The sequence below is a fragment of the Pseudorca crassidens genome, chromosome 7, assembly GCF_039906515.1.
Source record: "Pseudorca crassidens isolate mPseCra1 chromosome 7, mPseCra1.hap1, whole genome shotgun sequence".
Lineage (NCBI taxonomy): Eukaryota > Metazoa > Chordata > Mammalia > Artiodactyla > Delphinidae > Pseudorca > Pseudorca crassidens.
In genome coordinates, this window is record NC_090302.1 from 110560571 (window position 1) to 110585666 (window position 25096).

Below are 25096 nucleotides of genomic sequence, written 5' to 3' on the forward strand. Positions count from 1 at the left end.
CTTCTTTAGAGATGAGAGGTAGGACAAGTGGAGGTATTATTCTAGATGAGATTGGCTAGCAGTGAGAGGTGAAATCCTGTTTTGGTTCTTTACCTGAAAGGAAGGACACACTGAGTCAGGCTGTTCAGATCCTATAGGACTGTCTACAACCCCAATCAGTTTTATAAAAAAAAGTAAAATGGTCAGCAATTTTTATTTATATTGATTTGACAGAACTTTTCACTTCTGGTGTTCCAGAGGAAAAAACCTTTTGACACATTCTGTTTATTTATAATAATTGTAAGCGACATCAAATATATCTTGAATCTATGGATTTGGCGAACTGCTCCCATCCCCTTCCTGAGTCAAGTATTGCTATTCCCACTGTCTACTTAGAAGTTGTGAAATCCTCGTAGCAAATTGTTCTGGTAGCTATACAGACAGGAAAGAAGACAGATTTTTTTTAAAAAATGTGTCTGATACTGGGCTAGGTGTATTATGTACATTGTTTCAGCTACCTTCTTCTGAAAGTGTCATTTTCTCCATCTTACAAATGAGAACATTATATTCAATATTCAAAGGAATATTGCAATTGGTTCTAGGTCACCTAACTAAATAGCAAGGCATAGATTGAAATGCGGACTTTTCTGACTTAAAATATTTTTCTACTGTGCCTGTATTTTGAAAATTCATACTTAGGTCTGAGTTTCAGGCATGCAGACAGACCTGATTCATTTTGAATATGTCTCCTTTTTATGAAAGCAGAGGGGGCTAATTTGAGTGGTAGTTTCTTTTCTAAAGTGGGCTCAACCATAGTTTAAATGTATATATTATTAAGCAATGACACAGAAATTAGCCCAGAAGGGTAACTCCTTTTGATGCCTTTCAAAGGACAGAATTCCGGCTATTTGTTTATGATGATGTTACAATTTCAACTTAAGACAAATTGGAGGGTGTTTTCACTGAGTTGCTAATTTTGAAACACTTTGCGTATGCGATTGCCTTCACTGTGTAGAAATTCATCTTTTAAAGGAGAGTCTCTTATTTCTAAAACTTAGAATCTGCAGCATCAGTAAAGAATGATGTTCCTCAGAATGATCATCTGATTCCTAAGCCCTGATGATTCTGATACATCACTAAGTATCTCTTGGTATACCTGACATGTCGACTGCAGAAACACATATGGGAGTCCTTTGATAAGTGACTGTTTTTCCATGTTTACAGATGAGTGTTTTAAAATTTAAGGCTTGTCTTTTGTATGTATTTTTTTCATTTTTGCAATTACGGTATAACGATGTATAAACTAGTAAATGTTGATTTAGCAAAAATAAAATAACCACTTTTCTTTAAGTCATGAAGCATCATGATGGAGAAGTAGATTTTCTTTAAGTGTCTGCAAAATCGAACTGCAGTTACTCAGTTGCTAATAGGCTATATAATCTTTCCTTCCAACTAACATTTGAATAGATGCATAGAAAACATTAGCTTTTTGTAGATAGAAACATTCTTACTATGACACTCCAGCCATGTTGCTTACATTTGTAATCTTGAAACTATGGTTGTATAAATTTAAAGGCTGTCACAGCTGAGCAACTGATGACATTCACTTCTCGTTATGAATTGGTAAATCAATCTTTGGAACAAAAAGTCAAGTAACATGTTCACACACACACACACACACACACACACACACACACACACAGAGACAGATGCACTGAACCTCTAGAGGAAATTTTACTGTGATTTATTTGTCCTTTAGCATCTCCAAGGGCTTTTCTGGTTTTAGGTATATTCTTGGGGATCTTTTAAGATTTTTTGGAAAATGTATTAATTTTCCAATGGTGCCTTTTATTGGTATAAATCTGATGTTAGTGTTATTGGACTATTTCAGATGATGGTTTGAAATTACATAGTGTTTTGGATAAGGTTTATTTTGGCTACTGAAAATTAAATAGCATTGAACTTCTTGTAGCTTAGTGATATATTTTCACGTAATGGGTCATTGATGTTTAATGCCGGTAGGATATCATTTGTGCTAAGACTCAGGGATTTAATTATTTAAAAAATTAATATATGGAGGCATCCACAAAATTTTGCATTTGGGATCTACTTAAAACCATGATTTTGTAATCACTTATATTAGCAGATATTTATCAGATGCCTTTTAATATATAAAAATACATAGTATATGAAAAGTCTGGTGAACACGAAGCATGAATTCTATTCAGGAAATTTATGAAATAATCATGAAAGACTTAAAAGACAGTAAACTTAATTTTCTTAAATTGCCTTTTCTATATTGAAACTGATTTAAAAAATATATATTTAGACACTTGCAAAATGCAAAAAACCATACCAAACATGTAAAAGGCCGTACAAATAAAAACTTATTTGAAAGAGAAGTAGCCATGGAAAAATGTAAGCTCTGGTTTGGTAAGTCTAAGTCTCTCTGAGATCTTTGTTCCTAGATGTGGTACAGAAAGGAAAGTTCAGTGTGGAGAAGACTTCTCTGGGGCCTACCCATGGGTCCAGGAAACTATTTATCCCTGAAAAATCTTGGGCCAGCTTATGGGAATGAACAAAGATGACCAGGAGGGGTCATTGGGAACATGTGGCCAGAAGCAACACTACTCAAAGCACCAGTCATCCAGGAGATAAGGAGCTTAAGTCAGAAAGTAAATCAATGTATTGTTTCCTTCACCGAGAAAGTCTTAGCGTGAACAGTGTCAGCTGGACCGCTCTGTGACATCATTGGTTTACATTCTGGTGCAAGCTGCTTATCTTGTCATGGACCTGGTTTGGAAGGATGGGCAGTTGATCCAGGAACCAGACTTTGAATGGCATTGGAGGCGTTACTGACATCTTGGAACCAGCTACTCCAAACTGCTCTGTGCTGTGGACTGCCCTGCGTGTCGTGTGTATAGGGGTGGTTGCTAGCATTCTTTGGTCTCACTCGCAGCCACTGGCACCTCCCCCAGTAGCTGTGACAATCACAAATGTCTCCAAACATGGCCAGTGTCCCATAAGCTGGGGTGGAGTGGAGGGGGATGGTCCCAGTTGTAAACAACTGTCCCGGAATAGTTGTTAATGTCCACGTGATCTCTTTGTACATACCAGTCACAGCACCTGAATGCTAATCTGTGGATAAAGTACAAAGTACCGGGAATTTGGGGGGACTTATTACCTCAGTTTGTCATTAAGTGATTAGTTGATGGAGTAACATAGTATACTGAGTTCGTTTACAGGAATTCACAAAGTCATGTGTGATCATCCTATGTTTTCTACAGAGGTGTTCAAGCCCCAACACCAGGAGCAGGGCCTGATCTGTCCGTGAAAATGGCTCTCATAGCCACAAACAGGACTATTCAGTTATCTTTCTTATTAGAAAAGTAGCCAATGAATCAAGCCCTGTATTTAAACAGAACTGTTCATTAAAAATGCCTTTTTATAACGAAATTAACTGTGTACCGAAATGTTGGAAAAATATGGGCCTGAACAACTGTTCTCGGAATAGAAAAGACATACGTTTGCTTTCTTCTGGTTCCTTACAAACGACGGCAGTAATAACCATAACCACACAATAGTACTACTTGCTTACATTTGGAGAGCACCGTGGTACTCCTCAAAACACTCTCACAGACTTTATTTCCTTTCACCCTTAGTTCAGTATCTCTGTCTGCTGTTTGCAGAACCTGTACGCGGGCCTTTCTCCTTCTAAGAGAAACAAAGAGAGAGAGATCACAGAAACATAACAACACTGGTTCTCCTATACAAACACAGACACACACCCCACTGATGCTGCTTCCTCACTACCTTTGTAAAACAACAATGCACATGTGAGTTTTTCTGAATTCTGCGTGATAGAGGAGCCAGTCTGAATCACAGCAGAGCCTAAAAACTAAAATACAAGAAAATAAATAGTCTGGCTTCAAATAGTAGATCCACAAATGCTTTTTTTTTTTTTTTTTTTTTTTTGCTTGAAATCATTAGATATTCTGCAACCAGAAGGCTTTAATGGATCTTACTGACCTGTTATACAGGATTTGGTGAATTTCCGCCCTTTCTTGGGACTAATGTCAGACGTGGTGTTGTCAATTTTAGTAGTGGTGAAAAAAGTGATACTGTGGAGAATCAGAAATATCAATAGCATACTTAAGTGTTCCGGTCCTTTTAAAATATATTTTACATTTGAATCAGATTTTTATCACGTTAAGATGCAAGATGTGGAAACCCTTGATTGTGATGGCCCTTATATTCGCTCACTGCTATCAGTAGGCCTTTCCGCTCTTCTCCCCCGCCACCTATCTTGCTTCTTTCCTGATACTGAGTTTCTAACCAGTAACTTTAAAAGGCCTACGTATTGATTTTTGCAGGGTTCTGTCCATAAACCCCTGAACTATAACCAAATTAATTGAATCTGCATGGTTGCACTGGCTGAGCGGTTTGCAGAAAGAGTTGATTCTGTCCTACCTGTTTCCCACTTCTGTATCCTCTACTTCACTTTGCTCGTCCTATTTTCCATTTGAACACCTTTTCTTTATTCTTCCTTTGGTAAGTTAAGACTGTGATTATATTAGAAACAATGGTTGAAAAGGAATTCAGAATACAGCAATTCAATAATGATTGATCCCCGAGTCAGCAAGTATTTCAGGCATTTTATACTTTATAAAGCTGCATACTGCTTGACATTCATTGGGTCATCTTCTCTAACATAGCAGAGTCTGATTTTGTTCAGAAGCCGTGTGTTGTAAGACATATCAGGCATCATATCGGTGATGTCCCACCCTTGATGGGGACTTCTCACGGCTGCCTGTGCTACTTCCCTGAGACGCAGAAAGGGTCCAGCTCCCTGCATGAGCTCTGGAGGGGTTGCAGACTCAGAAAACAGGTGCAGCTAATGCAGTGTGGGCCCCCACACAATGGAACTCTCCTCATTTCTAGCCTTTCTCTCTTTTACGTCTATTTGAAAACCAATGTCGGCGCAGTGGAGTGAAACGTGACACAGAACAGAGATGGGTTCCAGTAGGCTGGTGCTCAGCAGCTTGTGGAATTAACTTCCTTTTCTTTAATGGGTACCTTTTCACGGTCAGCATGAAAAAATCCAGGCCTTTTGGGGAAGATTCATACAAAATATATTTTATCTGTTTTTCAGATGCATGTTTGGATTTCCGAGATCACACGTTTTGCATGACTGAAACCTTACGTATTACCCTAAATTATCATTTACAACCAATTGACACTGTCTGATAGAAGGAAGGAGCGAGGAAAGGAGCTAACATCTACTCAGAGACTGGTGTGAACAGGGCACGGCCCAAATGCATCCTATGGAAGAGTTTGTTCAAATAGGGGTGTCAGATTACAGTGGCAGGCAGAGTTCCCCCCATCAACCACCCGTGTGAATGGCTCCCTGTGAAGTTATCTGGTGCCCAGCCCACACGGCCAGATGTGGCTCCCTGTACTCAGTCCTTCCCTACCCTGCCAGGTGGGTGTCAGGATCGTTGTTCTGATTTTGTAGATGAGGCTGAGATCAGTGAATTTACTTGCCCAAGAGCCAGTAGTTAAGAAATAGAACCCGAATTAGCAAGCAGGTGTGTGTGTGTGTATCTGGCATCACAGTCCCTGGTCTGTGTCCTACCATTCTGTCTCCCCTTATTCCTTTAATTAGGAAAAGGTTACTGGCAACTCATCAATGCCTGACCCCAATCTGAGCACGGTGGGGAATACATGGTAGCCTTTGACCTCTGGGCACTTGAAATCTTAGTAAAGAGATCACATTTACAAAGCCGCTAGTTACGTGACAAAAGACAGCTTTTATTTTTAACCTGTTGGTCTCACATGTGGCCCTAAGGGATAACATTATTCATTATCATTTACAAATACTGTTTTCATGCATGTAGGGCTGGAAGAGGAAGCGAAGTAGGGTGTTTTCCTCTGGGGGGCTTAGTGAAGAGATAGTCGGAACTTGCAAGCTTGATCTAAATGAGGGAGCTGAGACAGAGAAGGGAAGGTGGCAGGAAGAAGATGAAAAGAGATGGAAAGAGGGAAGGGTGACTTTAACAAAACATGATCTCTGTCCCTCAGTTGTCTCCTGGAACAGCTCTCTCTACTCGGATGTGAGTCTAGCTGGGAAGAGATCTGCAGTTTAAAAAGTCAACACTATTGCATTTATACATGTAAGAGGTGATGACAGGTGTAACTAAGACATCATCAATGATGAGGGATGGATCTGAGATCCATTTAAGAGGACCATGAACAGGCTCCAGCGGCTGATGAGACAGAATGGGTCTAGAATCCCTGGTTTCTGGCTTGAGGCAACTTTATGATTTGGTGAGCATATTTCCATACTACTTTCTTATAAGAAGGAGATGTGATGGTTAATTTTATATGTCAGCTTGGCTTGGTCACAGAACACAGATATGCAGTTAAGCATTATTCTGTATTTTTCTGTGAGGGTGTCATTTGGATGAGGTTAACATTTAAATTGGCGGACTCTGAGTAAAGCAGATTGCCCTCCATCATGTAGGTGGGCCTCGTCCAATCAGTTGAAGGCCTGAATAGAATGAAACAGTGATCTCCCCCAGCAAGAGGAAATTCTGCTGGCAGAGAGCCTTCAGACTTGAACTGCAGCATCAGCTCTTCCCTGGGCTTCCAGCCTGCCAACTTTTCCTACAGTCTTTGGACTTGCCAGCCTCCATAATTGTGTGAGTCAATCCCTTAAAATCCCTCCCTCCCTCCCTCCCTCCCTCCCTCCCTCCCTCCCTCCCTCCCTCCCTCCCTCCCTCCCTCCCTCCCTCCCTCCCTCTCTCTCTCTCTCTCTCTCTCTCTCTCTCTCTCTCTCTCTCTCCACATATGTATACGCACACACACCCTGTTAGTTCTGTTTTCTTGGAGAACCCTGGCTAATGCAGGAGATAACAATACTAAATTTCTTAGACCGTTATCTAAGGGAAAAAAGCTGTAACTGAAATGCACATGTATCATAACAGTTAAGAAGTTTTCAAATATACATTCTCATAAATAAAGACAGGGGAACCTTTTAAATCTCCCCAAGACACGGGTGTACTGCACACTCTAAAGATCCCAGCATTCTAGTCCAACAGTATTTTATGGTCATTACTGATAGAGAAATGATGTAGCCAGAGCTTGCTGGACACATCCCAGCAAGTCTTGGTGGCAGAACCAAGATTCACACTCAGGTATGTTCACCTTTAAAATCTGTGCTCTTAACATCTTACCTCAGTAACTTCTCTTGCAAAGTTTTGCTGTTTATAACCTTTTAACTGGCTAAAGGCACTGTGTCCTGTGATTTCTGTTTGACTCACTTCCCTTGCTCTCTGCCACCTCTCCCTTTTCAGGGAGTGTCGCCAAGGACTGTGCCCCCTCCTGCTGAGTCCCATCAGGTCTCGGGCTCTGCAGTGTGAGCATGAGATGCTCCATCTCACAGGCGGAAAGGAGAGGGGCTGCAGGGCCTCTGACGAGGACAGAAGACCGTGTAAGTGGACATGAAAACACTTGCGTAAAATGAAGGAGTAATGGACATACATAGTACAAGCTAATAGAAGACAGGACACATTGTATTCAGAAGAATGTCTGTTTTTGAAGAGCTCGGCATTTCTTTCCCCAGAAGAAATGCCTTAAAACCCCACTTGGGGTGGAAGACGAGATCCCTAAGGCATACTCAGTTATGAAAGTTGGTCCCTAAACGTCTCTGGTAAAGAGAATAAGAGGTAAAGAGTTTGAAACTGTATTGGTTTTGAAGAAAGAAAAGTCAGATGAAGATTTTACAGAAGCATGTTGCCTGCTTTGTGACAATTCAGCAGAAGCTATAAAATTAAGATATGATCAGACTTAGATGTTTTCACTGAAACCGGTGAAGGAATTTAGACCAAAAGCTTGAAGGAAGCTTAAAGGTTGATAAATGAAGTCAACCAGAAGCTTAAAAAGCTAAACTTGTCTAAAATCACGTAGGGTCTACTATGCAGCAGGCACTGCTCCAGACCCTTGACATACATTAAATTGTTTACTCTCAAAATCCCCCTGCAAGTGGGTGTTACTACTCGTCCCATTTTGCAGATGAGGAACTTGAAGCAGAATCGGGTTAAGTCATTTTCCAAGGTCATTCAGCTGGTAAATGGCAGAATCAGAATTGGAACCCAGGCCATTTGGTGTCAGAGCTACCATCCTTAACCACCAATTAGAGAATCTTTCTTGTACCTTGGTAGGGAAATGCCCAGCCATCACCTAGACTATAACCATTATAAACACTTCTATTGGAAGCTACCTTTTTAGGGTGGGAAGAATTATATTTCTCAAATGCAAGCCCAGTGACAAAGATTCTTTTCTTGACCAGATTTCAGCCAAGCTCCTCTGGGTCCTCTTCATGACTAGGTCTTAACCTCAGCCCCGATCTTGCTGGGCCTGCAGAGCCAAGTCGTAGCAAAAATTCTGCTAAGTCAGTTCATTGAGAATCTCCCCACCCTCGAGTAAGAAGGATTGGCAAGAATTCCCCCACCCTTGATGTCTCCTGTTAGTGATTGTCCACCCACTAACCCCTTCCCTCTGCTCATTGGCTGTAGATCACCAGCTGTCTTTGCTGTATTTGAAACTGAACTCAGTATTTCTCCCTATTGCAATAGTCTTGGCCCCCAACACAACAGTCCTGGATAAAATCTTCCTTACTGTTTTCACAGGTGCCAGAGTAATTTTGTCTTTAACGACAGTTAACTAAAATGTTTTGCGAATGGCCATTACGATTGGTTAACTGAGAATAGATTTCTTAAGCAACTCTTCCCTCCTCTTTTTAACCCATGTGCGTTACATCAGCTATGCCTTGATGGGTGCAGTGTATATGACTTAATCTTCTGTCTTTCCTAGGTACTGAGGACAGGCAACCCATCAGCAATAGGGCTACCCAAGTGATTTCAAGAGGCGTGTGGGTACTGAATTGCCCTGGTATACTCTTGGTGTCATAAATACTCCACACCTACTTGCTGGAATCTTCTGAGTAAGTTTTTAAAGTTGAGGAGTTTTTTGAAAAATGTTTTCCATCTGAAGAAACCAGAACAATTTGTAACCGACGGCATGTGTTGGGACAGAACAAAGAGCAGTGGGGAGCGATAAACTCACAACAGAGGCAATCATACACAAAACAACAACTTCATACCCTGAAGATCTACAGATGTGGAAATGTTTAGGTAGTGCATGCTAAGAGGCTCTGTACTAAATGCTCAAAGAAATAAAGAATATAAGTAAAAAGATGAATATAAGCATGAAAATTTCAGGAATGCAGACAGATTTTTTTTAAAAAGCAGAACATTAAGAAGTGAGAAATACAGTTGCTGACAGCAAAAATTTAATACAGGAAAATGGCATGACAGACACTGCTGAAAGAGCATTAGTGAGCAGGAGGAATCACCTGAGTGATTTACTGGTAGTTCTCCATGAGAGATAAGGAGTTAGAAATCATTAAATAAGGATTAAAAGACATGGAAGAGGGGCTTCCCATGGCAAAGTGGTTGAGAGTCCGCCTGCCGACGCAGGGGACACGGGTTTGTGCCCTGGTCCGGTAGGATCCCACATGCTGCAGAGCGGCTGCGCCCGTGAGCCATGGCCGCTGAGCCTGCACGTCCAGAGCCTGTGTTCCACAACGGGAGAGGCCACAACAGTGAGAGGCCCGCGTACCGCAAAAAAAAAAAAAAAAAAGACATGGAAGGTAAAATGAGGAACAATAACCTATATCAAATTTTAGGTACAAATAATTGAGAGAAAGCAGATGAAATGGATTTTAAAAGGTAATGGCTGTGATATTCCAAGAACATCATGTACCCACAGATCTGGGAGACATGATGCATTTCAAAGAGAAAAAGAAATCCATGTCTAGACACAGAGTAGTGAAACTGCAGAATGCCAAAGCCAAGCATTCTTTAAAATGGCCAGAGAGAAATAATAAATCACAAACAAAAAGAAACACAAAAAAGACAATTAGAATGAAAGGATCTTCTCAGCAGCAACGAAGAAGCCAGAAGATGGTGGAATAATATCCTTAAATATGGATTGAAAATAAATGTCAGACTAGACTTTGTATCCAGCAAAACAACATTTCAAGAATGAGGATTGAGAAATTTTAACACAAAATAAAGGGAAAAGACCTGTTGGAATATATCACCTGGAGACATCCTCTAAATAACATACTTTATAAAGTAGAAAAATGATCCCAGAGGATGATTTCTTATGCATGGAGAAATGTATACATATAGCACAATATGGCAAACATAAATTCTAAGTGCAAACAAAAAAAACCTCTATGAAATAATGAATAGTGGGAATTAAAAAAAGACTGAAAATATTGGACAATGACAGTATTATGATTAAAGTTGTCTTAAGGTTTTGTTTTCCTTGAGAGAGGGGTCCAAACTGTTTAATTTAGAATTTATCCTCTTAAGTAGACTGTTAATATTTCACAGATAACCACTAAAAGAACAAAAATTTAAATGTGTAAACTCACAGCAATTAGGGAGAAAGAATAGGAAAAAATAAACATACAATCAAACAACTTTTAAAAGTTCCAAAAAGAGAAATAAGAAAGACAAAGCAGGAGAAAAGGACCAAAAAGGTAAGATGGAAGAAGTTTAAATGTGTCAGTAATCACAGTAGGTAAAAGTGGACTAATTTTGCCATTTAAAGTACAAGGATTGTCAGATCGATCTAAAAACTGGCCACATGCTGCCTATAGGAGATACCTGAAGTATAAGCACAGAAAAATTGAAAATGAAGGATAGAAAAAGGTCTCTCAGTCAAATAGACCCCAGGCCCATAAAACATTGCTTGTAATTACTATTTGTCAATTCTAAGGCAAAGGCATCTGCTGCTTAAAGATAAAAGTTTCAACATACCATGAAGATAGAAAAATTGTAACAATAGCTAATGATACAGCCTCAAACTGTGATAAGAGGAATTCGTGATAAAAGTACAGGGAGAAATGTTCAACAATACTATTATAGTAGGAAACTCAAATGCAATCTTATCAGCTATTGATAAATAAAGCAGAGAAAAAATCAGCAAATATATGGGAATTCTGAGCAGCACAGTTGTCAAGTTTCATCTAACATACAAATACAGAACGTACTTTTGTATATTTGATCTTTTACATTTGTTGAGCAAATAGAGACTACATGTCTTCTGAGTTAAAACCAAACTGGTACTATACTAGTCCATAAATCAATGTTTAATAAATTTGACAGAATAGGGTCATATACACCATATTCTCTAACCTCAGAGCAATTAAGTTAAAAGTTATGATAAATCAATCAATAAATCTTCATATATTTAGAAATTTAAAAATGCATTTAAAAGTAAGTCATGGGTCAAAGAGGAAATCTTGATGGAAATTTTTTTTTTTTTTGCGCGGTACGCAGGCCCCTCACTGTTGTGGCCTCTCCCGTTGAGGAGCACAGGCTCCGAACGCGCAGGCTCAGTGGCCATGGCTCACGGGCCCAGCCGCTCCGTGGCACGTGGGATCCTCCCGGAGTGGGGCACGAGCCCGTGTCCCCTGCATCAGCAGGTGGACTCTCAACCACTGTGCCACCAGGGAAGCCCCTTGGTGGAAATTTTAAAGACACTTAGAACTAAAGAAAATGAAAAAATTACATACAAAAACTTGTGGCATCCATTAGCAAAAGTGGAAAGGAGCTTCAGTGGAAACTTGTCATTTTAAATGATTATATTAGAAAAGGACAAAAGCTAAAAATCGATGAGATAAATGTCCAACTTTAAGCTCTTAAAAGAAATAAAAATAAACCTAAAGAAAGGAAGTAGATAGTGGCAGAGAAATAATAATGAAAAAATAGACCAATTCAATAGTGTCAGAAGTTGATTTCTAAATGACCAAAAAAATACACAAACCTTAGGGAGGAGGGGGGGTGTCCATCTTGCATGAAGTGGACAAAATCTTTGAGAAAGAAGCACTTTCAAAACAGTCTCAAGAAGCAGTAGACTCCTAATAGTCCTGTAACTATTTCAAAACATCTGCAAATAAAACATCCATTCTAGGTGATCGTATGAGTGAGTTCTACCACATTTTCAAAGATCACATCACTAGAATCTCATAATTCACCATTCCCAATTCATTGTAAAAGACAGATTTAATCTTGATATCAAAACCAGAGATGAGATAAAAATATTAATTAGGTAGGTATAATTTTCTATAAAGTATATAGTAGGTATAATTTTCTATAAAGTATAAAGTAGGTATAATTTTCTAATAGAAAATATTTACAACCCCAAACTCAAAGTGTATAAAAAGGGCTTCCCTGGTGGCGCAGTGGTTGGGAGTCTACCTGCCGATGCAGGGGACACGGGTTCGTGCCCCGGTCCGGGAAGATCCCACATGCCGCAGAGCGGCTGGGCCCCTGAGCCATGGCCGCTGAGCCTGTGCGTCCGGAGCCTGTGCTCTGCAAGGGGAGAGGCCACAGCAGTGAGAGGCCTGCGTACCGCAAAAAAAAAAAAGAAAAAATAAACAAAAACAAAGTGTATAAAAAGATAAATATATCATGACCAAATTGAGCTTGCCCCAAGGATGTACATATGGAATCATTTTAAAATTCTGCCATTTTCAATGACCACAGTAATTAAAAGATGGAGAATCATAAGATCATCTCAATCAATGTAGAAAAAGCATCCAAAAAATTCAACACTCATTCATGATATAAAGGAAGCTTGTAACACAGGCTAATTTTCTTAACTGGTAATGTGTACACACATTATTCTAAATGGAAAATTGTAAGTAGCATTCTTTTTAAAATTCAGGACCAAAGATACCTACTTTCACTGCTTTATTGCTTTTAACATTATCTTATATTCTGGTCAGTGCAATATTCTAGTCAGTGTGATAAAAAAAATAAAGCAGAAGATTTGAAAAGAGGAAATAAAAAAATGATTCTTTGAAAATGATTTGCTTGTATGCATAAAACAAGCAAGACTCTACGGGCAAGTAACTAGAAATGAGAGAAGTATTTAGCAAGACAGTTAACTGAGCAAAAGTCAACGTCATATCTATACACAAGTAACAAACATTTAGAAAGAACAGTTTAAAGGAAAAGACACCATTTATAATGGCAACACAAACTATACAGCTCCTGAGGAATAAATCTAATATATTTTGCAGGGGCCTCTATACAGAAAAGTACAAATATCACAGAAGCGTATTGAAATTGACTTAATAAATGGAGAGGTAGGATAAAATAGGATGAGACAGAATGAAAAGAGGTGTGAAAGAGTGTTCACGAATTGGAAAATTAAATAATCACACAAACGTTGAGTCTCCTGAAACGATCTGTAGATTCAATACAATGCCAATAAAAGTTCCAATAGGTTTTGTGCCCACGTGTGTACATGTTAAATTGGACAAGCTCATTCCAACATTGATATGTAAGATCTGAAGACTTAGCATAGCTAAGACAAACTTGCAATTTGTGATTAAGGGCACAGTGGGAGGAATCTGAATTAGAAGAATTTTCTGACCGCATGATCACCTCGTTACTTAACATACTGTTATCCAGAGAGAGCAGTAAATAGATTGTCCTAAGTATTCAAAACACACCTGCTCAGTTTGGATTTTTCCATGTGATATTAAGGATAGCACTGCTGGGGCTTCCCTGGTGGCGCAGTGCTTGAGAGTCCGCCTGCCGATGCAGGGGACACGTGTTCGTGCCCCGGTCTGGGAAGATCCCACATGCCGCGGAGCAGCTGGGCCCGTGAGCCATGGCCGCTGAGCCTGCACGTCCGGAGCCTGTGCTCCACAACGGGAGAGGCCACAACAGTGAGAGGCCCGCGTACCGCAAAAAAAAAAAAAGGATAGCATTGCTGATTTTGTTTATTTCATTTTGTTTGTTTTGTACCTCAGATTTATAGGATGGTATTAAATTATAATTGATACTTCATAACACAGTGTTATCATTGGTCTGTGCTTGGCTCTAATTTATTCACACAATGAGAAATGAACACCTATGAACCTGTCACCCAATCCAAGCATTGGAACCTTATTATTAGCGTGCAAAGTTCAAACTAAAAACACAGTGGACCTGTTTCAACGTACAATCTTTGCAAGTGGATATCTGTTATTATTGCTTGTTCCTTGTCTTTTATTCTGGGAAAGAGACCTGGCGATAATTTTCTTTATGGAAGCTCCATTCTTTGATGCCCACATCAGATTGTCAATCAGATTGCCTGTTGCCCTTACCATAGCTAAGGTTCAAAGGTTGACTCAAGCCCAGCCAAGATTTTCTTTCCCGGGAATTTGAACTTGGGAAGAGTCATCTGAAGACAGAGGTCCTCCTGATTGCAGGACTCCAGAGACAGTGCCCACTATTTCCTGTTAATGAGAGTCCCAGATCTGCCTTGGTTCCTGCCTTTGGACGCTATGACGCTGTATTCTTCCCTAGGTTCTGTAAGAAACGCCATAGCCTTCTCAGAAATCAAGTTCTTTTTCTTAAGTTAGCCTGAATCAATTTCAGTTGCTTGCTTGCCTGCTACCAATAATTATAGCAACTACTCTCTGTATTGAATTTAATTGTCTACATGACTAATGATCCAGCCTCACCAATGTGTGACTATCTGAGGTCTGATTGAAGGCTCATCATGCTTGGCCCCTGTTCTTTAACACAACTCTCCACCGAGGAAAACACATTAACGAAAAGCCAATTTATCCAGCTGGAATCAATGAACACATCTTCAATCTTCTTTGAAAATTTATCAATAAATAAGATGAATGATATGAGAAAAGGGCACCCACACGTCTCTACAAGAAGATAAAATCTACTTACATAAGCCAGATTGATGGATTTCTATTTCTTAGGTAAAGGTTTTGGGGCATGTTCCATGAGGCCTCAGGCTCCTGGAGTCCCATATGTAACAATTCTTTCCTTCTTATGGTAAACAGAGGGGATTAACAGACTGTTACATTGTCTGCTAAAACCAGACATGGCTCCCCTCTTTTCACAGATAGCCTGCCTGTCTGAGGCAATATCTCAAATTGATATTTAAAAAACCGTCTTTGTTAGGAAATCATTCTTACCTGCTTTGTCTGCCTTTGTAAAACAGCTTGGAAACCCTGCTCTTCAAAAGGAAGAGGCGTGTCTAGATGCCATCAGTGCTAATAAGTTTTGCAGGAAGCAAAGTAATAGATTAGAACCTCACCCCAATGCCCCTGCCTGTTCCTTTGGGAAAGGTCAACTGGTTGTCCCCTAGAGGCTGGACCGTGGAAAGCAGGCTGACCTTTTCCTATTCTCATCACCAGGTAAACCATGCCTACTCTGGAGTCCTGGACCAACTAGACAATGAAGGAATCCTGCTTCAGTGGAAAACTATCAACAGTGCATCTGTACATGTATAGTGAGTAAATAAATGATAGCAAACTCTCTCCATTTATATCCATTCAAATTAGCATCTTTGGTCATTAGCCACTGAACTAGTTACAAAGCCCCTTCGTTTTATCAATATCTTTCAACATTCCTTTACGTTTTTTTAAAAAAAACTTATTGAAGTATAGTTGATTTACAGTGTTGTGTTAATTTCTACTGTACAGCAAAGTGATTCAGTTATACACATATATACTTTCATATTCTTTTCCATTATGGTTTAATCACAAGATATTGAATATGGTTCCCTGTGCTATACAGTAGGACCTTCTTGTTTATCCATTCTATATATAATACTTTGTATCTGCTAATGCCCAAATCCCAATCCATCCCTCCCTTACCCCTTCTCCCCCTTGGCAACCACAGGTCTGTTCTCTATGTCTGTGAGTCTGTTTCTGTTTCATAGATAAGTTCATTTGTGTCATATTTTAGATTCCACATATAGGTGGTATCATATGATATTTGTCTTTCTCTGGTTGGCTTACTTCACTTAGTATGATAATCTGTAGGTCCATCCGTGTTGCCACAAATAGCATTACTTCATTCTTTTTGTTGGCTGAGTAGTATTCCATTGTATATACATGAGCCACATCTTCGTTATCCATTCATCTGTTGATGGACATTTAGGTTGCTTCCATGTCTTGGCTATTGTAAATAGAGCTGCAGTGAACATAGGGGTGCATGTATCTTTTGAATTATATTTTTCTCTGGATATATGCCCAGGAGTGGGATTGCAGGATCATATGGTAACTCTATTTTTAGTTTTTTGAGGGACCTCTGTACTGTTTTCTATAGTAGCTGCACCAATGTACATTCCCACCAACAGTGTAGGAGGGTTCACTTTTTCTCCACACCCTCTCCACCATTTGTTCTTTGCCTTTATGTTGTTTTTGTTTGTTTGTTTGTGGTACGCAGGCCTCTCACTGTTGTGGCCTCTCCCGTTGCGGAGCACAGGCTCCAGACGCGCAGGCTCAGCGGCCATGGCTCACGGGCCCAGCTGCTCCGCAGCATGTGGGGTCCTCCTGGACCCGGGCATGAACCCGTGTCCCCTGCATCAGCAGGCAGACTCCCAACCACGGCGCCACCAGGGAAGCCCCTGCTCAGTAATCTTTTATGCAGTTTCAGGAGTCCTGGGCTCATTAAGAGTCTCTGTATTCCATAACTGATTCACTTTGTTATAAAGTAGAAACTAACACACCATTGTAAAGCAATTATACTCCAATAAAGTTGTTAAAAAAAAAAAAAGAGTCTCTGCATGCTTGTAATCTATCATAGGTGTCAACTGCTTCTTATCAGTGTTTGGTGTACCCTTTTCGGAAAAAAAAAGAAAATCTTCACTGAGGCAAATAAATGAAAAGTTATTATGTTTTCCTCTTTGTAATACATCAGTATTTTACCACTGGCCCAAAGCACTAAACGTATCTATTGGAACATAACTCAACATGCCCGTTTATGTGTTCATGGTAAAACTATTGCTATATAACTCTTCGTCGTTGTTCCCTCTCTCATGATCATAATATCTGTCTTATTCCTCCTTAGCTGAAGGAGTTGAGGGTCTGGCATTTCAGTCCTTCACATAAGAGCCTTCCATGAGCTTTTTCCCGTTAGCCTGTTTTTATTGTGGATTTACCTCGAGGAGAAACGTGCTGCTTTTTTCTTCTTCCTTGAAGGCACCGAGAGAAGATAATTTATAAGATGGACTCATTCTCTTCCTGAACCACACAGCCGTGACAGTTACTGTAACGGACTGGACCTTATGTGTATATGTGTATGATGTGAGTGACTCATTTAGTTCTGTGTTTAGACAGCCTGTATACATATATCTAGGTATATGTATTAATACACGTATTACTATCTATATTTATATACACATTATCAGGATGTTAAAATGACGTGTTAGCTGAAGTGTCAAATATTACCACGTAGAACTTGCAGGAGAGAAGTTGGGCGAGGCTGGTGAGATAATGTTATACGTTTCATTCATATCAATCGTATGAAAAGGTCAGGCGTGGGAAATCAGGGAAGGAACCTTGCAGGTTGCTTTGGAGTGAGTTGTTCTACGTGTCTCACCTTCTTCCTTTTGGGGAACAGGGGCAGGAGGAGATCTCTTTAGAGAACAGGTCTTCCAGGGGACTGCCTGGAGAATCTGGTATGTGACCCCTCTCCACTCCCCAGACACACACAGTTTGGGTGACACAGTGAGCATTTGCGTGAGTCACTTCTGAGAATTCCAAAGCTTGAGAGTTGGCTGGGCCAGCCCGTGGAAGCAGAGAATACGATAGCATTTTGGTAAATAATGGAGCTCCCAGAGTTTGTTGAGGGAAAGGAAGGTACACAGGAGAGGCAAGCCCGCAGCTGGAGGTCCTAGATCCTGTGCAGGAGACTGACTGCACGGGAGATGGGAGCTAGCTGAGGGAAGCTGCCAGTGACCCTCTAATGCTCAGTAGCTGTGGGAGGGGCCATGGTGCCCTGGAGAAGTGACGCAATGGCCTGTGTCATGGGAATGCAGGTGGGAAGTCACCAGCCTCGGGAGGTCCGCATGTAAAGGAACTCTGTATGTAGCGCCAAGACACAGAGAGAAACTCTGAACACCAGCCAGGCCCAGAAAGATGCAAGATCATCAGCTCCACTCCAACCTGTCAAAACCACCCAGGAGGGTCAGAAATCTCTGTTCTCAGCGTGTGGAGGAACTTCTCAGGCACAGAGAAGTAGAAGAAAGAGGTTAAATCCCGCTTCCCTGTTCGTAGGAGCTCCTGCAATGGGCCCACACTAGGGCCAACCTCAAGCGCTTAGAGAGTTCTGATGGATTGTCACATAGGAGTGGACAGCTGGGTTACAGAATTGAGCTACGATTTGCAGCTGAGTGAGACTGCAGTACTTTCCACCGTGTTCGAGGGAACACAGTATTACGGGGTGGCCCTTCATCAGGCCACTGTCCTGGACAGCTACATGTAAAAGAATGAAATTAAAACACTCCCTAACACCATACACAAAAATAAACTCAAAATGGATTAAAGACCTAAATCTAAGGCCTGACACTATCAAACTCTTAGAGGAAAATATAGGCAGAACACTCTATGACATAAATCACAGCAAGATCCTTTTTGACTCACCTCCTAGAGAAATGGAAATAAAAACAAAAATAAACAAATGGGACCTAATGAAACTTAAAAGCTTTTGCGCAGCAAAGGAAACCATAAACAAGTTGAAAAGACAACCCTCAGAATGGGAGAAAATATTTGCAAATGAAGCAACTGACAAAGGAGTAATCTCCAAAATATACAAGCAGCTCATGCAGCTCAATATCAAAAAAACAAATAACCCAATCCAAAAATGGGCAGAAGACCTAAATAGACATTTCTCCAAAGAAGATATACAGACTGCCAACAAACACATGAAAGGATGCTCAACATCACTAATCGTTAGAGAAATGCAAATCAAAACTACAATGAGGTTTCACCTCACACTGGTCAGAATGGGCATCATCAAAAAATCTAGAAACAATAAATGCTGGAGATGGTGTGGAGAAAAGGGAAGCCTCTTGCACTGTTGGTGGGAATGTAAATTGATGCAGCCACTATGGAGAACAGTATGGAGTTTCCTTAAAAAACTAAAAATAGAAATACCATATGACCCAGCAATCCCACTACTGGACATATACCCTGAGAAAACCATAATTCCAAAAGAGTCATGTACCACAATGTTCATTGCAGCACTGTTTCCAATAGCCAGGACATGGAAGCAACCTAAGTGTCCATCGACAGATGAATGGATAAAGAAGATGTGGCACATATATACAATGGAATATTACTCAGCCATAAAAAGAAATGAAATTGAGTTATTTGTAGTGAGGTAGATGGATCTAGAGTCTGTCATACAGAGTGAAGTAAGTCAGAAAGAGAAAAGCAAATACCGTATGCTAATACACATTTATGGAATCTAAAAAAAAGGTTCTGAAGAACCTAGGGGCAGGACAGGAATAAAGGCGCAGAGGTAGAGAATCGACTTGAGGACATGGGGACGGGGATGGGTAAGCTGGGACGAAGTGAGAGAGTGGCGTGGACATATATACACTACCAATGTGAAATCAATAGCTAGTGGGAAGCAGAGGGAGATCAGCTCGGGGCTTTGTGACCACCTAGAGGGGTGGGATAGGGAGGGTGGGAGGGAGACGCAAGAGGGAGGGGATATGGGGATATATGTATACGTATAGCTGATTCACTTTGTTATACAGCAGAAACTAACACAACATTGTAAAGTAATTATACTCCAATAAAGATGTTAAAAAAAAAAAAGCCACCAAACTGGGAATTCCTAAAATGTAGAAGAAGCCTATATCAGTTTTTGGCAAATAAAATTTTGTGTTTCAAACTTTTCAAATTACATGCAACATTTTCTTAAGTTTTGACCTAAAGGGTAGAAAAATAAGAATGAGAGTGATTTGTAAAGAGAAAAATTAAAACCCCAAATAGTCTTCTCAAGTCTTGTACTGTGGAAAATAGGAAGATATCCTAATTTGTAATAGGCAAAGAATTAGGCGATTGGAAATTTAGAGGTATAATTAGGAAAGTTACACAGAGCTTCCTTGGTATTGATCTAGTGAAACATGTTATCCCTGACCAAGGCACAACAAATGAATAATGCACTAGAGATGACAAAGGAGGCTTAATGCCCAGGAAGGAAGCCTTTAATAAGTTTAACGACTTGGGAATATTATGCAAGAGTACAGTGCCTTGAAGAGAAAAAATACTGGTAATAAAAACAAAGTAGAACGAAAACATACTTATCAAATATGAAAAATGATATAAAATTTAGCTCAGTCTCTGGGAGATGAAAACTCAACCTCTGACAAGGAGGAATCAATGAAAGCAGACCTCACAATGACCTACGAGGGGGTCGTATCTGTGGATCCTTTTGGACATGTTGCTTAAAAATTTATTTATGCCGTTGCTTAAAAGTTATTTTCATTTGAGCTCAAGATCAAATACTTAAAAATTATTTTCCATTTCATCTCAAGATCTACAGTAGGAAGATTATAAGAATTTAAAATATTATAATCAACAGAATAACATCAGGGAAGGAAAAGCACATGTGGTCAGGAAATCATTAACCTAAAAAGATAGATCTTCGAATCTGTGAGATAATGATTAATGTCTATAAGTGAATGAATCGGTTACACAAAAGATAACCTACATCCATTTCTGTCATGGTTTACATGTCTTTCCTGGTTGTTTTTGGCTTCGGTAAAGTTAATTATTATATCTTTTGTCTAGTACTCTGATTTTTTAAGCCTTTGACCACTTTTTCCATATCTACACTATAAAGCCATAAGTAAAAGGGGAAAGGCATTTATAGCATTTCAATTATGCCTTACAAACTGTGATGGGAGCAGTATACGATATGATTTAATCTTTACCCAAATTAATGAGGTACATAGAATTAGCTTTATCTTCCAGATGATGAATTGCAAGCATGATATGCCAAAGATTATACAAGTAGCGAATGGCCAAGCTCAGTTAGGTAGTATGCTTTCCATGACATTATAGCGATTACGAAAGTAATTGGTAATCATAATTATGAACACGGGATCCTCTGGAACCATCAAAGAAAGATTAAGTAATATTTAGTGTATCCTATCAGTTTAGTTTCCAAAGAATAGAAATAACTCTTTCCTTAACAGTCAGTCCACTTGATTCGATTTTATCTCCGGTGGTAAAAAATAATACAAAATGGTTAAGGGTATAAGGAAGCACATGCCTCCTGTCAGCTGATGGCAGCACAAGGGGTTTTCCTGAGATTGGGTGGGTTTCTCCCTCTGCGAAGGAACTTCAGATCGGGTGTAAGGTCTCAGCGCTGGAGGAAGTGTTCTCATTTTCCTCGTGTTGTTCCAGCCTCTGTTTGGAGACCTGACGCTCTCTGGCAGCTTCCACAGGTTGCTGGCTTTCCCCCCTTCACGCCCAGCCCTGAGAAGTCTTTTTTGTTTTTTTTTTTTTTTTTTTTTTTGCGGTACGCGGGCCTCTCACTGTTGTGGCCTCTCCCGCTGCAGAGCACAGGCTCCGGACGCGCAGGCTCAGCGGCCATGGCTCACGGGCCCAGCCGCTCCGCGGCATGGGGGATCTTCCCGGACTGGGGCACGAACCCGCGTCCCCTGCATCGACAGGAGGACTCTCAACCACTGCGCCACCAGGGAAGCCCCCTGAGAAGTCTTTTACAGAAACAGCACAGCAGCTTGAGATCTGCCTTCTCTGACTGCTCAGGTACCGGGTCTTCTGAGCCCTCTGTACACAGACCAATTTTGTTAAAAAGGTTTTTGTTCCCAGAGGAATTGTTAAACGATATATCCGTGTCCTAAGTATCTAAATAGTGGAGTTCCTGCGAGGCATCTTTGCCGTGATGATTTGCACATGTGGGGTGGTCAGTGCCCTAGAACCCAATAAAAAGCGGTGTCATTCAGAGTCACAGAGGGGTTGTCATTCAAGGTGAAGAGAACAGCAGCCTGAGGCACGGTGGAATCAGCTTCAGAATAGGAAGTTTCCGAGACTTCACGCAAGGTGAGATGAATCCAGATCTCCAGGGTTCACTGCAAGGGTTCAGCTTGTCAGGGGCTTCACTGAATCCTTGGAGGCAGAAGGTGAACTGTCTGGCCGAAGCTCCAGGAGCATCTCCCCCACGGCTGGAACTCCAGATGCAGAAGGACAGTGGTGACACGGGGCTGGACAGTCAGGGGGCAGCCAGATCGGGTGGGTCTCCTACACAAGGTAAAGGGTTTATACGGGATCCGGGAATCAGGAGAGAGACGTTGGACTTGCGCTTTGGGTAATAGTAGAGTGAGGGACCCTGCGAGGAGGTGGCATGTTGGTCCAGATGAGGAGAATGACAGTGTCCTTGATCAGGACAGCGCCACGGGTGTGGAGGATGAGGGTAAACAAAGGGATTCCTGAGATGGTTGAAAGAGACAGCATTTAATGCCTTATTAGGTACGTGGGATGAGGGAACGGGAGCAATCAGCTCCTTTCCCAAATCCCAACAGATAATATAATTTATAATCTCTTAACAATTTCAGGACTGAAATTTTACATATTTTAAAAATTAGGTAGAGGCTGCTGGAACTTAATTAGTGCTCTGAATTAGAGAGAGGGGGAATGTGATCTATTTTTCATTCACTAGGAAGATACTCTGCAATTTTATACACACCCCAACCAATCCTAGAGTTGATGCTGCTTAAAGAGCTTTATTTCTAAGGTGAAGCTCTCATACTACAATTTTCATTTATTTAATTTTCTCCTGTTCTTTTTGTACAAGAGTGGCTAGTTAGCATCCTTGACTTCGGAGGTGTCACTCTGGGTCACCACCATGGTCCCTTCGCAGACTCCCAATGACCCCAAAGGCTATACTGTGGAAAACTATAGATGTTGCCTTGAAGAACCCAATGATAAAATACTAGGGTTATGTCCCAGACAATCCGAACTTCCACTTAACAATTTATTTAGCATATTGCAATTTTCTCATCATCTAAAACATTTCTATTCTGTCTTCTTTTTATACAGCATAATAGTAAGGGAAGAAGTTTCTTAGGCCTTCTACTTCCCATAAAAAATAAATAAAAGGAATAAAAAGGTAACTCATAAAGGAAGAACTCCTTGGTCTGAAGTGTTTTCAAAGTAGTTCACCCTTAGTTTATAACAAAAGGAATTCAAATTTAAACAATGACATATGATTTTTACACATAATATTGGAAAATAATTTTAAAATAAGAATAGCTGGTTCCAGCAAAAGTGCTGCAATATGGATACATTTCAGACATGAGTATAAATTGCTCTAAGCTTCATGGAAAGGAATTTGTTAGTGTGTATTGAGAGACTTTAAAATGATCCTCTCTTTCGACCAGTAATTCCACCCATCCAGAGAAATCATCCAGACTATAGCAAAATATTTAATAACATATTTCATTTCAGAGTTAGTTATAGTTGTGAAAATCTGGAAATAGTCAAAATGTCCAACAACTGAAAAAGAGTTGATAGAAAAATTGAAAATGCAGAATATCAAATTATAGAATATGAGTTGAGATATGCAAACAGAGTAATATAGAGAGAGTATTAACAGTAATTATTGGAGGTTAAAATCCATGATGTTTTTCCCCACTCTTCTGTATACATTTCTGTATATTCCAAGTAATCGGCAATAAACATACGCTACTTTTATTTGCAAAAAAAAAAAATTTTTTTTCAGAAAGCAGCTAAGTCATACCATCTTGGATTTTTTTTTTTTTTTTTTGCAGTACGCGGGTCTCTCACTGTTGTGGCCTCTCCCATTGCGGAGCACAGGCCCCGGACGCGCAGGCTCAGCGGCCATGGCTCACGGGCCCAGCCGCTCCGCGGCATGTGGGATCTTCCCGGACCGGGGCACGAACCCGCGTCCCCTGCATCGGCAGGCAGACTCTCAACCACTGCGCCACCAGGGAAGCCCCATCTTGGATTTTGAGGAAAAAATTTCCATTCACCATAGGTATGTCTGTTTTTTTGATAATTTATATAGATTTCAGTCTTTATCTAAAGCTTGACAGCTTTTTCTTTTTAAACATTATTAGACTGAGTGAACCCGATAACCACGCCCTTGCTAACCCTCCCCCTCTCTGGTCTCTATGTTACAGAGTCTGGAAGAGCAACTTTACATTCCCAGAGTCCCTTGCAGCTGTGGTACGTGCCTGGGACCGAGGGCCCTTTGTCAGATGCGTCTGCTGAGACGCGGGAGGTGGGTTGAGCAATGAGGAGGTTCTTTAACAAGCCTGGTGGCAGAGACACTCGGCTTATCTGGGTCACCTCTGTGGCACTTCAGACACCCAGCCTCAGCATCACACGACATCAGGGACCACAGAGCTGCGTTCACCAGGAGAGCCCTGGGCTATTGAAGTAGCATTTTTCTTGGTTCTCCTGAAGAGTCTGTCTCGTCTAACATTTAAAAATCAGTCCCTTTCTTTAAAATAGCTGGGCAAGGAGGCTGCTGTATTCCACAGAGACCTGATCTGCTTAATCCGGGTCACGTTACCCAGTAGTCCCATGCAGAGGATGCTGTTCTCACCACAGCAAACGGTATTTCTCTGATACTTTCTCACGTCTTCCTTTGCCTGATTTACTCATCTTCTCTTGACAATGACCCCACGCACCCTCTGTCCAGACGTTCATGCTTGCTCCCTTTTTGCCGAGCGTTCATTTTGTGTTCTGTTCTCTGTGCCCTTATGCATGTTGCCAGTGGCCTGGGTTACCCTGGCCTCTACCCCCCTGATGCCAACCACCCTTCAAGTCTCAGCTGTTACCTTGTCCTTCTCCGTGGAAACCTTGCTGACTCCATCAATGCTCCCTGATTATCCAGCATCTCGATGTTTCCGGCCCTTTATTCAACCAAAATGTTTAGTCCTTCATTTGGACTAGTTTTGTGTTGCAGGCTAATTATGGGGTGGGGCTGGGGTCCCATCTCTCTTAGAGCTTTGTGTTTCTATAATGCTCTCTCTGTGGCATGTCTCTTAGCGTTCTGACACACACCAAAGACAATGCCAGGCCCTCCCTCCTCAGTAAATCCATCATGATCATCAAGGCCAATGATTCACTCATTTACTTAAAGAAGAGTCCAGTAGAAATTATGTTAACCAGAAGGTTGGGGGGAATGTTATGGTCTGGCTCATTAAATTTTCAGGTTGGCTGAGAGAT

General features: G+C 40.7%; 1 protein-coding gene and 1 long non-coding RNA gene across 2 annotated transcripts in view; one reads left to right on the forward strand and one right to left on the reverse strand.

Moving 5' to 3' along the window:
* GALNTL6 (polypeptide N-acetylgalactosaminyltransferase like 6) overlaps positions 1–25096 on the reverse strand; it is a 1150933-nt gene that overhangs the window by 276457 nt on the left and 849380 nt on the right. The gene's annotated exons all lie outside the window — the stretch shown is intronic.
* LOC137227155 (uncharacterized) lies at positions 8861–17590 on the forward strand. The gene is made up of 3 exons (XR_010944724.1): positions 8861–8983; positions 15272–15366; positions 17063–17590. It is a non-coding gene; the product is annotated as an uncharacterized lncRNA (long non-coding RNA).